General features: G+C 43.5%; 4 non-coding genes across 4 annotated transcripts; all 4 read right to left on the reverse strand.

Annotated features, from left to right (window-relative positions):
* Window positions 1–7,262: 7,262 nt before the first annotated feature.
* On the reverse strand, window positions 7,263–7,354 carry LOC111722350. Its single transcript, XR_002771179.1, has one exon. It is a non-coding gene; the product is annotated as a small nucleolar RNA SNORD116 (small nucleolar RNA).
* A 1,414-nt stretch (window positions 7,355–8,768) lies between these two features.
* LOC111722340 lies at window positions 8,769–8,862 on the reverse strand. Its single transcript, XR_002771170.1, has one exon. It is a non-coding gene; the product is annotated as a small nucleolar RNA SNORD116 (small nucleolar RNA).
* A 2,388-nt stretch (window positions 8,863–11,250) lies between these two features.
* Window positions 11,251–11,345, reverse strand: LOC111722343. Its single transcript, XR_002771173.1, has one exon. It is a non-coding gene; the product is annotated as a small nucleolar RNA SNORD116 (small nucleolar RNA).
* Window positions 11,346–12,874: 1,529 nt separating this feature from the next.
* On the reverse strand, window positions 12,875–12,969 carry LOC111722344. The gene has a single exon (XR_002771174.1). It is a non-coding gene; the product is annotated as a small nucleolar RNA SNORD116 (small nucleolar RNA).
* Window positions 12,970–13,307: the final 338 nt, after the last annotated feature.

Below are 13,307 nucleotides of genomic sequence, written 5' to 3' on the forward strand. Positions count from 1 at the left end.
CTGTCTTTCATAATTAGTTAATTTTGTACTGTTTCTTTTCAGTCTTCTTCAGATTTTATTAATTCTGGGGGGTTTTTGTTTGTTTATTTTTGTTTGCGTGTGTGTGTGTGTGTGTGTGTGTTTTGTCAGAGTCTCACTCACTATCTATCCCTCAGTCAAATGCTGTGGCAACACAGCTCTCATCACCCTCTTACTCTTGGGTTTAAGTGATTATCTTGCTTCAGCCTCTCAAGAAGCTGGGAGTATAGGTGCCTTCCACAATGCACAGTTGTTTTTTGGTTACAGTTATCATTGTTTAGCTGGCCTAGACTGGGTTCAAACTTGCCACCCTTGATTCATGTGGCTGGTCACATAACCACTGTGCGAAGGTCACTTAGCCAATTATATTGTTTTTGAGACATCTTTTTCATTGCTTTTCACTGCAAAATTAAATCTAATTGTCTTTTATGCATATTCATGAAGAAAAAGCTGAACTACATTAATGTTTTGATGCTGATTATTAGGCTCTGAAATTAGGTCATAATGACACCCCTACAAGGCTTACTGGCCAATCAGGAGCATCCATGGGAATCCTGCTACAACCACAAGTAAAAATTTCCCTAAACTTTAGCATACAGTTTATTATCTTCTTTAAAGGAACGATGAATGTATAGTTAACCTATAATGTAGAAGAATTGCAAAGAAAATGATCATGGATATTTGATTTTTTCTGTTCTCTTGGTGTAAATAGAAATTTTCAATGATATTCATGTTTCTCTCTAAGTAATTCTAATGAAAAAATTTAAAAATGTTTCTCAAACCCAATTTTGAAATGCGTTTATGAATTTTTGCCTTGCTAACTTTTGGGGTAATAGGTGGGTAGAAAACATAGGGGAGAAGTGTTTATGAATTTTTGCGTTTATGAAAACATAGGAGAAGCATTCATGAATTTTTGCCTTGCTAACTTTTGGGGAAGTAGTTGGGTAGAAAACATAGATTTTAAGACTGTTCTTGATAAATAGTCTATTTTCCTTTGTTACTGGAAATTTAGAAAAAGCTTTAAAAAATTATAGAGTTACTTGTACATTCACCATGTGCCCCTTTTCTCTAGGGTGGGGTTCTTCCTCACTATCATGACAGGTATATACTCAATGGTAAGTGTACAAAAAGGCAGAACTTGCATCACATTCGAGTAGGCTTCTGGTTACCTCATTTCTTAGGCTGTGCTGTCAGCATGTAATAAACACAGGAGAGCAGAATAGCCCATGGGTACAATGCGCTACACTGACATTTGTGGCTAAATCCAGACAAGGGCATGGGCTAGAATGCCATAATCCACAGGAATCCTTCCCCAAGCATTGGAAGGAAACTTCTTTTTTTTTATTGGCTGGATGACTTCCTGCTAGGGTCCTGCCCTGGGATCAGGGTCCATAAAGACCTGTGGATCTGGCAGCAAACAATTGAAGAAATAAATATAAAGTCAGAAATAATGATGAAAGACAAAGAGACAGGGCACACAGAATTTTCAAAAGTGGGAGGACCACCACCCATTTGTGGGGATCTGAGGGTTGCTATTTGCTAATTAGCCCAGAGGGTAAGCTGAAGAAGGGAACAGTGACACTGACAGTTTCTCGGAGTGAGCATATCGGCTCCTATTTTTTCTATAATCATTAACCTTTAGAGTCTAAGCAGCCTTGCAAAATCTAGAACCAGAACCTGTGTGGGCAGGTTCCTGTCTGTGGTCACACACACAGATTCCTGGGGAGGTGTTAATTTCCACTAGTTCACTACATAATAAAATGCCACTTGCGTCAATCTCCTTTGAAGAATGGATGAGAAAGAGGAATTTTCCTCTCATCACCACCACAGAGGTTTTTCCTTTGTGATAAGGGATGTAAGCCCTTCTATCCATATTTCAGGGACCAAGCTTTTCCCTTGATCTCTGCCCCAGCCAAATACAAATTTCTACAATGGGTATTTGCTTTAACTGTTAACTATGCAGGAACTGGTCTAGTTAATGTTTCTTGCTAGGCCTTGCACATAGCTTCCTCAGTGGACATTATTCCTTCAGAATGCTTATAGACACAGCAGGGGTGTTATTAAGCTTTATACCCAATAGACCAGACTTGTAGGAAAAGCAAGAAACTTGCTCAGATAAGGAATTTAGCAGTATCTGGTTTAAAGGTTAACTGTCTGACTTTCCTTTTTTCTGCCTTGCTTAGCTTACTTTTTAATTTCATTCCTTTTCTGGGGGTGTATTCCCTCATCAAGAATGGAATCTTCAGTTCCAATTCTGCCTATAGCTTCCTGGGTTGGTTAGAGGATGCTTTGACAACCCAGGAACCCAGATGGTGGGATTGTTTAAAGCGCTGGATGTTTAGTCTTTTCCAAGTGGGTTCTTTTGCCAAGAGAACTTTCTTCAGGTGGTACCATCTTGCCTCCCCAATACCTGATATTCCAGCCTGTGTTGCTAGAACACCCCAGTGGTGTTCTATTATGACTAGGAAAAGAATATGTTTTTCTTTTGCACCCAAGCCTGGCCTTAGTATCTACTCTCCATTAGTGAACAGTGATCACCAGAGTACTCTAAATTATGATACTATTTTTCAGTTAGATCTTTTTTGTAAAAAAAGATGGGGCTCGGCGCCTATAGCTCAACCGGCTAAGGCACCAGCCACGTACACCTAAGGTGGCGGGTTCGAATCCCCAGCCTGGACCTGCCAAACAACAATGACGGCTGCAACCAAAAAATAGCCGGGCGTTGTGGCGGGCGCCTGTGGTCCCAGCTACTTGGGAGGCGGAGGCAGGAGACTCGCGTGAGCCTAGGAGTTGGAGGTTGCTGTGAGCTATAATGCCATGGCACTCTACCCAGGGGGACAGCTTGAGGCTCTGTCTCAAAAAAAAAAAAAAAAATAGATGGGAACTGGTCTGAAGTGCCCTATGTGCCCTACATAAAAGTTTTCTTTTTTCTCACAGACAATCCCCAAATTATCAGGTTTCCAAATCCTGTCAAATATATCCAATTCTCCTGACCATAGTAACTTCTCCAAATGTTCAAGGATTCGAGACAGAGATGCTGTGACACCTAGTTCAAAGCCACCATCTATTTTTCTGACACCTTCCTCTGTGCCTTTAGAAAATTCCAAGAAGGACTCTGTTCCAAGAGTTACTTTTGGTCCTATAGGGACTCCCAGAAAGCAACTGTATCCTTCTTTGTATCCATTGGTTGAGACTACAGGTGGTGAATGGGGATATGCACATGTATTCACTACATTTTCCCTGGCACACTTAAAACAAATCAAGGTTCATTCAGAAAAATTTTCTATGGCCCAGATGTTCTCCAAGGGTTAGAACAAAACTTTGACCTCTCTTGAAGTAACATAATGTTGCTAGTAGATCAAAGTAAGGTTCACTGAGAAAAATGAAGTCTTGGATGAGGCTAGAAACTAGGGTAATTTGTGGTACATAGCAGTATGTCTTCTGACGGAAGGGATGAACAGGCAGTTGCCTTTGAGGATTCAGAATGGGACCCAGGGAAACAAGGTGACTGGTGGCATATACATGTTGTAACATATATCATGAAAGGTTTATATCAATCAAAATAAAAAAGCCTATGACTTATTCTAATTTATATACTACTTACCAGAAACAAAATTAAAGTTCTTCAGCCTTTCTTTACATGCTTAGGGAGGCAATAAGAAAACATATCCAGTTGACACCTGACTCCTTAGAGGGCCAAATTATTTTGAAAGTTAAATTTATCACTCAAGCTTCCCCAGACCTTTGAAGAAAACTCTAGATATTGGCTCTAGGCCCTGATCATAATCTGGAGAACCTTCTGAAAATGGCCCCAGTGGTCTTTTATAATCAAGATCAAGAGGAAGAAGAGAAAAAAAAAAAGGGATAAAAAAAGAATGACAGCTTTAGTAATAGCATTCTAACACACAGGCACCATTTAGGGGCAAAGGGAAGCCACAAGAGCTAAGAACAAGTGCTTCCCATGTGGTCGGACTGGCCACTTCAAGCAAGATTGCCCATGCAGCACCAACTGCCAGGCAAGCCACATGGCCCCTGTCCAGAATCCAAGGGTGACCACTGGAGGGTATCCTGTCCCCAGAGGTGAAGGCCTCCTGTAACCTCATCAGCCCCCAAACTGTACTTGGAGTGCCTGGGGAAGATTCCCATTGCTCCAGCTTGTGTCATCACCCCTCAAGATTCCTGGGTCTGCCACATAGTGAAGACAGAATTCCTTCTGGACACTGGAGCAACATTTTCTGTGGTGCTCTCTAAATCTTCTGTCCCCCAAATCTATAACTATACAGGGGTTTCTGGAAAGACTATTACCAAATTCTTCCATCAGTCTATAAGGTGAAGTAGGGGTGACTGGCTGTTCTCTCACACCTTCCTAATCATGCCTGAATGTCCTGTTAGTCTTTTGGGGAGAGCTATTCTAAATGAAGCAGGAACAACCATTTATATGAATATGGGATAAAAGCCTACACTATGCCTTCCCTTATTACAGACAGAAATTAACCTAGGAGTATAGGCTACTGAGGGACATGTATGAAAAGCAAAATACGCTCAACTGGTCCAAACTAAGTTAAAAAATCCCACCATCTATCCCAGTAAAAAACAATACCCTATAAAAACAGAAGCTAATAATGGGCTAATACCCATAATACAGAATCTAAACCAGGCGTCCTCAAAATACAGACTACTGAAGACATTTATCTGACTCACCAGGTGTTTTTGCTGCTGTTACCTGTCCTGCTTAGCAGCCAACTCATCCTGGAGCTCACAGTCTGGCCCTCCAATGGTCTGAGGGACAGTGAACTGGCCCCCTCTTTAAAAAGTTTGAGGACCCTGATCTAAAACAACAGAAATTAATCCCTTGCAACAGTTCCAAAGCCAAATGGGCCTCAAAGACTAGTACGAGACCTCTGCATTGTAAACGAGGCAGTCATTCCTTTCCATTCTATAGTTATAAATCTATATAATTTATTACTTTAAATACCTGATAAAACTTCCTGTCTGACAGTCCCAGAATTTAAAGATCTCTTTTCTCTGCTTCCTCTTCATGAGAATTCCCGACACCTTTTTGCTTTTGAAGACCCTTTTTATTCCAACATCCAGCATACATGGACTGCATAACCTCAGGGATTTGGGGACAGCCCTTACTTATTTGGACAAGCCTTGGCCCAAGAACTGAATCATTTCTTACATCCCACTGTGATATTTATTCAGTAAGTAGATGACGTTCTTTTGAGAGTACCAGCTGCAGAGGAATGCCAGAAAGCATCCAAGCTATATTAAATTTTCTAGATGATTGCAGGTACAAATTTTCCAAGGCTAAAGCCCTATTATGTGTGCCTAAAGTGCACTATTTGGGTGTCCAACTTTAATAGGGAAGAGACCTTGTGCAAAGATAGAATAGAACAAATATTGGTTCAACAAAAGCCTTGAACTCTCAAATAGCTTCAAGACTACAGGCTTTTGCAGACTCTGGATTCCTGTATATAGTGAAAGAGTTAGAACACTTTATTCTTTAATTTAAAATGCTCAAAAAGAGTGCATGATCACTCTAGAATGGACATCAGAAGCAGATAAGTCATTCCAATAGTTGAAACATGCTCTTTTACAGGCCCCTGCTTTAAGTCTTCCCACTAAACAACAATTTAATCTGTATGCTATAGAGCAGACTAGAATTTCCCAAGGAGTCTTCACCTAACACCGGGGTCCAGTTTTATAAACTGTAGTTTATTTTAGTAAAAAAACAGGCATTGTGGACAAGAGATGGCCACACTGTCTAGGGTTTGCAGCAGCTGTAGCCTTCTTAACCTCAGAGGCAACTAAGCAAACTTTAGGAAGAGACCTAATTATTTATACTTCTCATGACCTTACTGGACTTTTTTTAAAATTATTTTTTATTAAATTATGACTTTGTACATTAATGCCCTTATGGGGTTCAGGGTACTACTGGACTTTTAAAATCAACTGGAAATCTTGGGCTATCAGATAACTGCCTTCTTAAATATAAAGCCTTAGTAGTAGAAAGGCTAGTGATAAAATCATGCACCTGTGCCACTTTGAAGCCTGCCAATTTCCTCCCTGAATCGACTGAGAAAAAAGGGCATGACTGTCAACAAATTATAACATAGACTTATGCAGCTAGAGAAGACTTACAAGAAACTCCCCTACCTAATTCCGACATGGTTTTGTATACAGATGGAAGTCACAAAGAACTCCCAAAGCAAGTTATGTTGTAATTACTCAGGATACTATAATTGAGAGTGGGGCTCTCCCTTCAGGAGCCAGCACACAATTAGATGACCTAGTAAACTTTAACTTGTGCTTTAAAAATTGGGAGAGACAAATAAGTCAATATACACACTGATTGAAAATATGCATTCCTAATTTTAGATGCCTATGTTGCCATTTTGAAGGAAAGACAGTATCTAATGTCCAATGGCTCTGCCATAAAATATCATCATAAAATAGACAGGTTATTTATTACAAGCTTTAAATGCCCCCATAAGAAGTAGCTGTTATTCATTGGAAGTGACACCAAAAGACCTCAGATGATATTTCTGAAAGTAACTGACTTGCTGATAAAGAGTCTAAAATAGCAGGACAGAAAGAAAAAATTCCCCTCATTTGTGAGAGATCACTTAAGCATCATATACCACGATATACACCAAATGAAAAAGAATGGGTTTTGTCCACAAACTATGCATTATTCCTTCAGGTGGAAATGAAATACAAGTGGAATTTTACTATTCCTTGTTACAAGTCAATGGAAAAATACTTAAAACTTTACATCAGTCTTTTCATTTTGGCACTGCAAGTACCCATCAATCAGCTAAAGCTCTCTTTAATGCACAACTCTTATTTAAAACCACAAAACAGATAATAAAAATGGCCAAGGTGAGGCCTAGCCAACATCTATTGCTGACCAGAACAACATGTCTCCTATGGGGGAGCAAGAGGCATAAACTCAAGAACCACCATGGGCTCAAAGAAGCAGCGTAACACTCGATCTTCCCATGCCACTTGCACACTCACCAAGCCCTCACCACAGCAAGGCCAGGGCTATCCTGCCCTCACAAACTCTACTCTTGTCTCTGAGCTATCTCCTCACTAGCAGTGGTGAAATGCCTAGCAACTTACCTTTGCTTTAGCAACAATGCAGCCAATGCCCAGACAAATGCATTGCTGAATGTGGCACATCTCTCTCACTCTCTCTCTCTTCTTGTTTCTATAATATCATGTTGGAAACACGTGCTGGGCATCAGTTTGATAAGGATGAGGGTATAGGGTTTTTAATCATATTGTTCAGCTTTCTAAGTAATGCATATATGAAAGTCGTAGTTGATCCATGAACAGTTTTTCCACCTATACAAGAGGCCTGCTTAGGAAAAGAGACACTTACCTTCCAAAAAAATTCAACAGCACAGAGAAGGCCACACCACAATTGTCCACAAGGTTCCTCCAATGTCCAGGAACAACATGATATGAAGCTCTCCCTGAGGACAACAGAGATTCCTTCCATGGCAACAGCATCTGCAAACTAAAGAGGGAATACATGCATACCTGAGAACATCAGACAGGAACACAGAGGTAAAGGGTGGAGCCATTAAGCCCCTGTATTAAAACCACCAGCAGACCTTCATGAACTTCCCCATATTCTGTGGACACATGAACATGAGTGACTGGGGCTGCAGCTCTCAGTCACATGATAATGGGAACTGCATTACCATGTTCAAGAGCACAGCCAAAGAACAAACTTCTCAGTAAAAGGTGTTTGTCACTCCTTAAGCAAAGTTGCCCTGTGTCCCATCACAAGAGACAAATACCAGTGGGATAGTTGCATGGAAATAGTTTAAGAGAAAACCTCTTCCATCCCCCTTAAAAGGAGATTTCCTCTAGCACTGGAATGGCATGATCCTACACTGCCTACAACCTACATTGCCCCCAGGAGCACACAAATTTACTAACCTTCAGTGCCTCCCTCACAGAGAAAACTTAAAAACTCATAGGAAAACAATACATCATCAAGATAATTATGTTTCTATAATTCTGAATCCCAAAATATTGTCCAGCCTCAGCATGTTACTCTTCCACCCACCATCGCCTTAAAGTTCAGAGCGGACTCATACCTGGCTCAGGATGCTACACAACAACCCTATCATGACACAGCTGGTAATATAAGAACAACAGGACTAAATGGAAAAGTACCCCATGGAAGAAACAAGTGAGGAATGTCCACGTAGAGACCTTACAGGTATACATACCCGAGAAGATGCCACGAAAAAAAGTGAAGTGATAAATTTTCCTCAACCACAATTTACCTGAGGAAATCATAGGCGATACCTTAGCTCAGTACGTTGTAGACAAAAGGCAGCTGGAAACTGCCTTAACATGTAAGAGCTCTCCATTTGGGGGGCTCCAAAAAAACTTGCCCAAGGCCATGATTACACCCAAGTGCCATAGGTGATTTGCCCATTGGACAATCAGGCTGAATCCTCTGACAAGAAGAGTGCACACATAGACCAGCACGAGGCCCCGCAATGGAAGTAGTCACAAGAACCACCCTTTGATGACCTGGTTTGAAATGTCTACCATGCCCTAAAATTCCACAACTCTCCTACCCAGGGCATTGTGTGCGGCCATGTTACTGATGCCACTGATCAGAGAGAACTCCCACTGTGAGTGTCCTGAAGGGATGGCAAGAATGTGAAGCAGTCCATGTTGTACCGCTCTCGGAAAAGCCCTGGTTCAGGCAATGTGCTGGACTCAGTTCTGAAGAGTGAGATAGTAGTGAGTTTCACTCATTTTGTTCACCTTTTCCAAGGAATGTTTGGACAGGGGAATCATCATCAATCCAAGCATGTTACAACATGCTAGAAATTTTACCCCATGGGACTTGGCAGTGGGAGAGCCAGTGATCACTAAGATATTACGCACCCCGGAGAAACCAGAGCCACACCACTGAGGAGCCATTCACGGGAGGAGCTACAAAATCCAAAACACAGAGTTACCCCTCCACCCCAGGAAATGATTACCCTCCAGAGTGAACTGCCATCCTTGGCCACAGAGATTCCAGGATCCCAAGCACTTCTGTCCTAAGAAGGAATGCACTTCATCCTCCCCACTGATGGCATGTCTCAAGGTGACTGCCCCTGAGAAGTGGACACAAATTGCATACAAGCCTCAGAAAAGGATGCAAACACAGAGGTGGCCACTGCACTGTCATCCTTGCCAGTGGAGTAACGTCCCTGTCTTCTCATTGACATCCTGTTTTGCAGTTTCTGCCTTCTCTTCTCCATGAATTCCCCTAAAATAAGTAATGATATCAACACCCATGGGATATGTCGGGTCTCCAATCCGAGATGTGCTCATGTTTCTGTGTGTTTCTCTGTGCTACTCTGCATGTGTGGATCACTATGCATCTGGAACCATAGGGTGCTCCTGTGTTCCTCATCTCCTGAAGGAGCAGTCATGCTGCCCACTGGCTGATCCTGAAAGCATACATGGACTGTGGGCACAACTACAGCCCCTCAGGTTCCCAAGACGCCTGGAATCTGATGACAATGAGGATGTACTGGCTCAGGACCCTCAGCCAGGGAGGCGCGCTTGGCACAAAACCAAAGTCCACTAACATCACTGGACACAGTCACCATCTGAGCATGGACATAAACTGAATTCATGCAAAATGGGCATAGGCAGACTCACACAGGTGGCCTATTGCTGCCTTCCCACATCGAAGCCCTCTCTTTGGGGACTCCAACAATCATTTCCCAGAGTGACAACAACACCCGAGAGTCATGGGTGTTTTGCCCATTGAATGATCGAGCAGAACCCAAGAGGTATGCACATAGTCAACCAGTACCCTTGCACAAACCACCCTGAGGGAGCTTCACCAAAGTCACCACTACTTCAGTGGGCCCATCATGCAGCTAACTTGACCGAACCCCCATCCTCATGCCTCCAATGCAGGGCCCTGAAAAACCATAACACTCGCTGTGGACCCATCAATTCCTAGTCACCCAGTCACCTACAAGGACCACGATCGATCACAAACCACACCCACCTTTTCTCCTTCAACTGCCAGCCCGGTAACCTCTCAATCCAATCCTCTCATGCTACCCCTGTCCACTTCTGAAGGGAATAAACAGGCTTCTGACCAACCACACAGGGAATGGAATAATGAACCCAGAGTCATCAGTCTGTCCCAAGTCAATGGCTCCAATGCAGTACACCTACAGCTGCATACAAATCTACCCTTCACCAAGGCAAATGGGAATGTGGAGCCAGATCACAGGAGACCATGCCCAGGTGTGGAAATTTCCTTCTGACACTTTCAAGAAGCAAGCATCGGGGGTGAGGGAAGAAGTATCCATGTGAATATTGGATAAGAAAAGCTGCAACAACAAACATACTCTGGTGGGATCCTAAGGGACATGTTCCCCTACCAGGAACACAACCATGGAAACATAGTCAGCTGGAAAAGGCTAGGTCACCTGGGGACCAGCCTGAAGACCCTGCAATAGGAGTGGTCACAGGGACCACCCTTAGATGACTTTGCTGGCAATCTCCACCACACTTGACAATTCCACTTGCAACCAGAGACCTGCCCAGGAATATATGGGAAGCCACTTCCACACACCCTGTTGTGGATGTCCAAGCGTGTATATCACATATCACTTCTCTCTGGGATACCTCCCTGCCAGTACCATGAGGACCTTTTTCAGCTCGCCTCCAGCCATGTGGAGTGTGGCAGTGTAAGAGTGTGGAAAGACAGCCCACCCTGCTTTGCTGATCTGCTAAGGTGAGGGCCCAAAGTGGGGGAACCTCAGCCAATTCAGCCTTTTCTATATACCTCCCAGTCAGTCATCAACACTAACCCAGGTCTTACCCAGCAAAGCAGAACAGCAAGGTCATGGTCACCCTGAAAACAAGGTCTATCATTAGTCCTGGATATTGGAGGCACAGTCCTCTTCCTAGACACACACATCCTGCCTGTTGGGCCACCAACCACAGGAGGCCTGCAAGTCCAACTTTGCCTAGATCCTGGAAATGATGGCAGCCTGCCATCAATATGACCACAGTTGCACTCAGAAATCTCCCACCCAGGTAGATTGTGTGCAGCCCGCTTCCTGATGCCCGTACCCAGGGAGAACTACCATTGTGAATGCCCTAAAGGCATGCCAGGAATGTGAAACAATGCATGTTGTGCCTCACTCTGAAAGACCCTGGTTCATGCAAATTGCTGGACCTCAGTTCTGATAAGTGAGACAGTAGTGAGTTTCACTCATTTTATTCAGCTTTTCCAAGTAATACTTTGATGCAGGACTCATAATCGATCCAAGCACATTACAAGACACTGGAAATTTTACCTCCTGGGACTAAGCAGTGGGAGAGCCAGTGACCACCAAGGTCTTCCGCACCCTGGAGAAGCCAGAGCCATCCAAATGAGAAGCTGGTCCCGGGAGGAGGTACAAAGTTTGAAACACTGCATCAGCCCTCCTACCCAGGAAATGCTTACCCTCCAGAGCAATATGCTAGCCTCGGCCACAGCAATTCCATGAGTCCAGGCAACTCTGTCCTAAGGAATGTACATTGTCCTTGCCCACCAATGACATTTCTCTCAAGGCAACTGCCCCTGAGAAGTGGACACAAATCAAATGCACGTTTCAGAAAGGGATTCAAGGGCATAGGTGGCCACTGCATTGCCATCACTGCAAGCATAGTAACTTCCCAGCCTTCTCATTGATATCCTATTTTCTGGTTCCTGCCTTCTCTTCTCCACGAATTCCCCTAAGCTAAGTAACAATATGGACAACCACAGAAAATGTCATGTCTGCGGGAGAAGCGTGCTCATGTTTCTTTGTGTTCCTCTGTGCTGGTCTGTGTGAGTGGGTGGCTATAGGCCTGGCACCCTAGGGCACTTGTGTGTTCCCCATCACCTAAAGAAGCAGTCAAGTTGCCCATCTTCTATACCTGACACCAAGAAAGGATAACTCTTGGACACAAAAACCTACAATGCAAACACCATCCCCTCTGAGTTCAGTCCCTGTGGACAAAAGGCAGGGTTAATTCTCCCACCAACCAAGGCTTCTTCTGAAAGCATACACACACTGAGGGAACAATCTAAGGCCCATTTTGATTCCCCTGATGTCTGACGAAAATGAGTACATCATGGTTCAAGACCCTTAGCAAAGGAGGCATGCCTGGGACAAAACCAAAGTCCACCAACAACACCAGACAATGCGATTATCTGAGATAATAGGTCCATGGCGATATGAATGAGAGTGGGGGAAGACAGACTCCCCTATTTGTTGTGTGCTAAGTTGAAGGCCTAATGATGGGAGAACTCTGTAGCTTAAGGCTTTTCTACATCCCTCCCCCTTATCAACACTGACCATATCTTTTTTTTTTTATTAAATCATAGCAGTGTACATAAATGCTATCATGGAGTACAGTGTACTGTTTCTATATACAAATGAAATACTTTCATCCATCTCGGCAAAGGAGAAGAGCAAGGTCACGGTCAGCCTGAATGCCTGGCCTATCTTTTAGTGGCCTAGATATTGGAGGCCCAGTCCTCTTCCTGCAGACAATGATCTTGCCTACCTGCCTGCCTAGCAAGCCCAAAAGCCTTGGACATCCATCCACTTTTTCCAGTAATCCTTGTGTTGAAAATGATGTCACCCTGCCATCAGTACAACGACCATACGAATCAAAAATCTCCTGTCTAGGAACATTCTGTACGACTATCTTCCTAATGCCACGACCCATGGAGAACTTACATTGGGCATGCCAGGGAGAAATTTCAGGAATGTGAAATAGTGTACACTGTGCCTCACTGCTAAATGTCCTGGTTCAGGCAACTGCTGGACCTAATATCAGATAAGTGAGACAGTAATGAGTTTCACTCATTTTGTTCAGCTTTTCCAAGGAATGTTTTGAAAGGGGACTCATGATTGATACAAGCACATTACAAAGCACTGGCAATTTTACCAAGTGGGACATGACAATGGAAGAGCTGGTGACCACCAAGGCCTTCCACACCCTGGAGAAGCCAGAGCCATGATACGGAGCAGTCATTCCCAGGAGTACATACAAAATTTAAAACAGATCAACAGTCCTCAAACCCAGGCCTTCTTATTTCCGGAGGCATATGCAAGCCACAGCTACAGTGATTGCAGGAATCCAGGCAAATCCAACTTAAGAGAAAATGCACCTCGTCCTCGCCGGCCAATGGCATGTCTCTCAAGGTGACTGCCCCTGGGAAGTGGACACACATCAAATGCACCTTTCAGAAAAAG

This window comes from Otolemur garnettii, unplaced genomic scaffold, assembly GCF_000181295.1.
Source record: "Otolemur garnettii isolate 467f Iridium unplaced genomic scaffold, OtoGar3 scaffold00238, whole genome shotgun sequence".
In the NCBI taxonomy this organism is placed as follows: domain Eukaryota; kingdom Metazoa; phylum Chordata; class Mammalia; order Primates; family Galagidae; genus Otolemur; species Otolemur garnettii.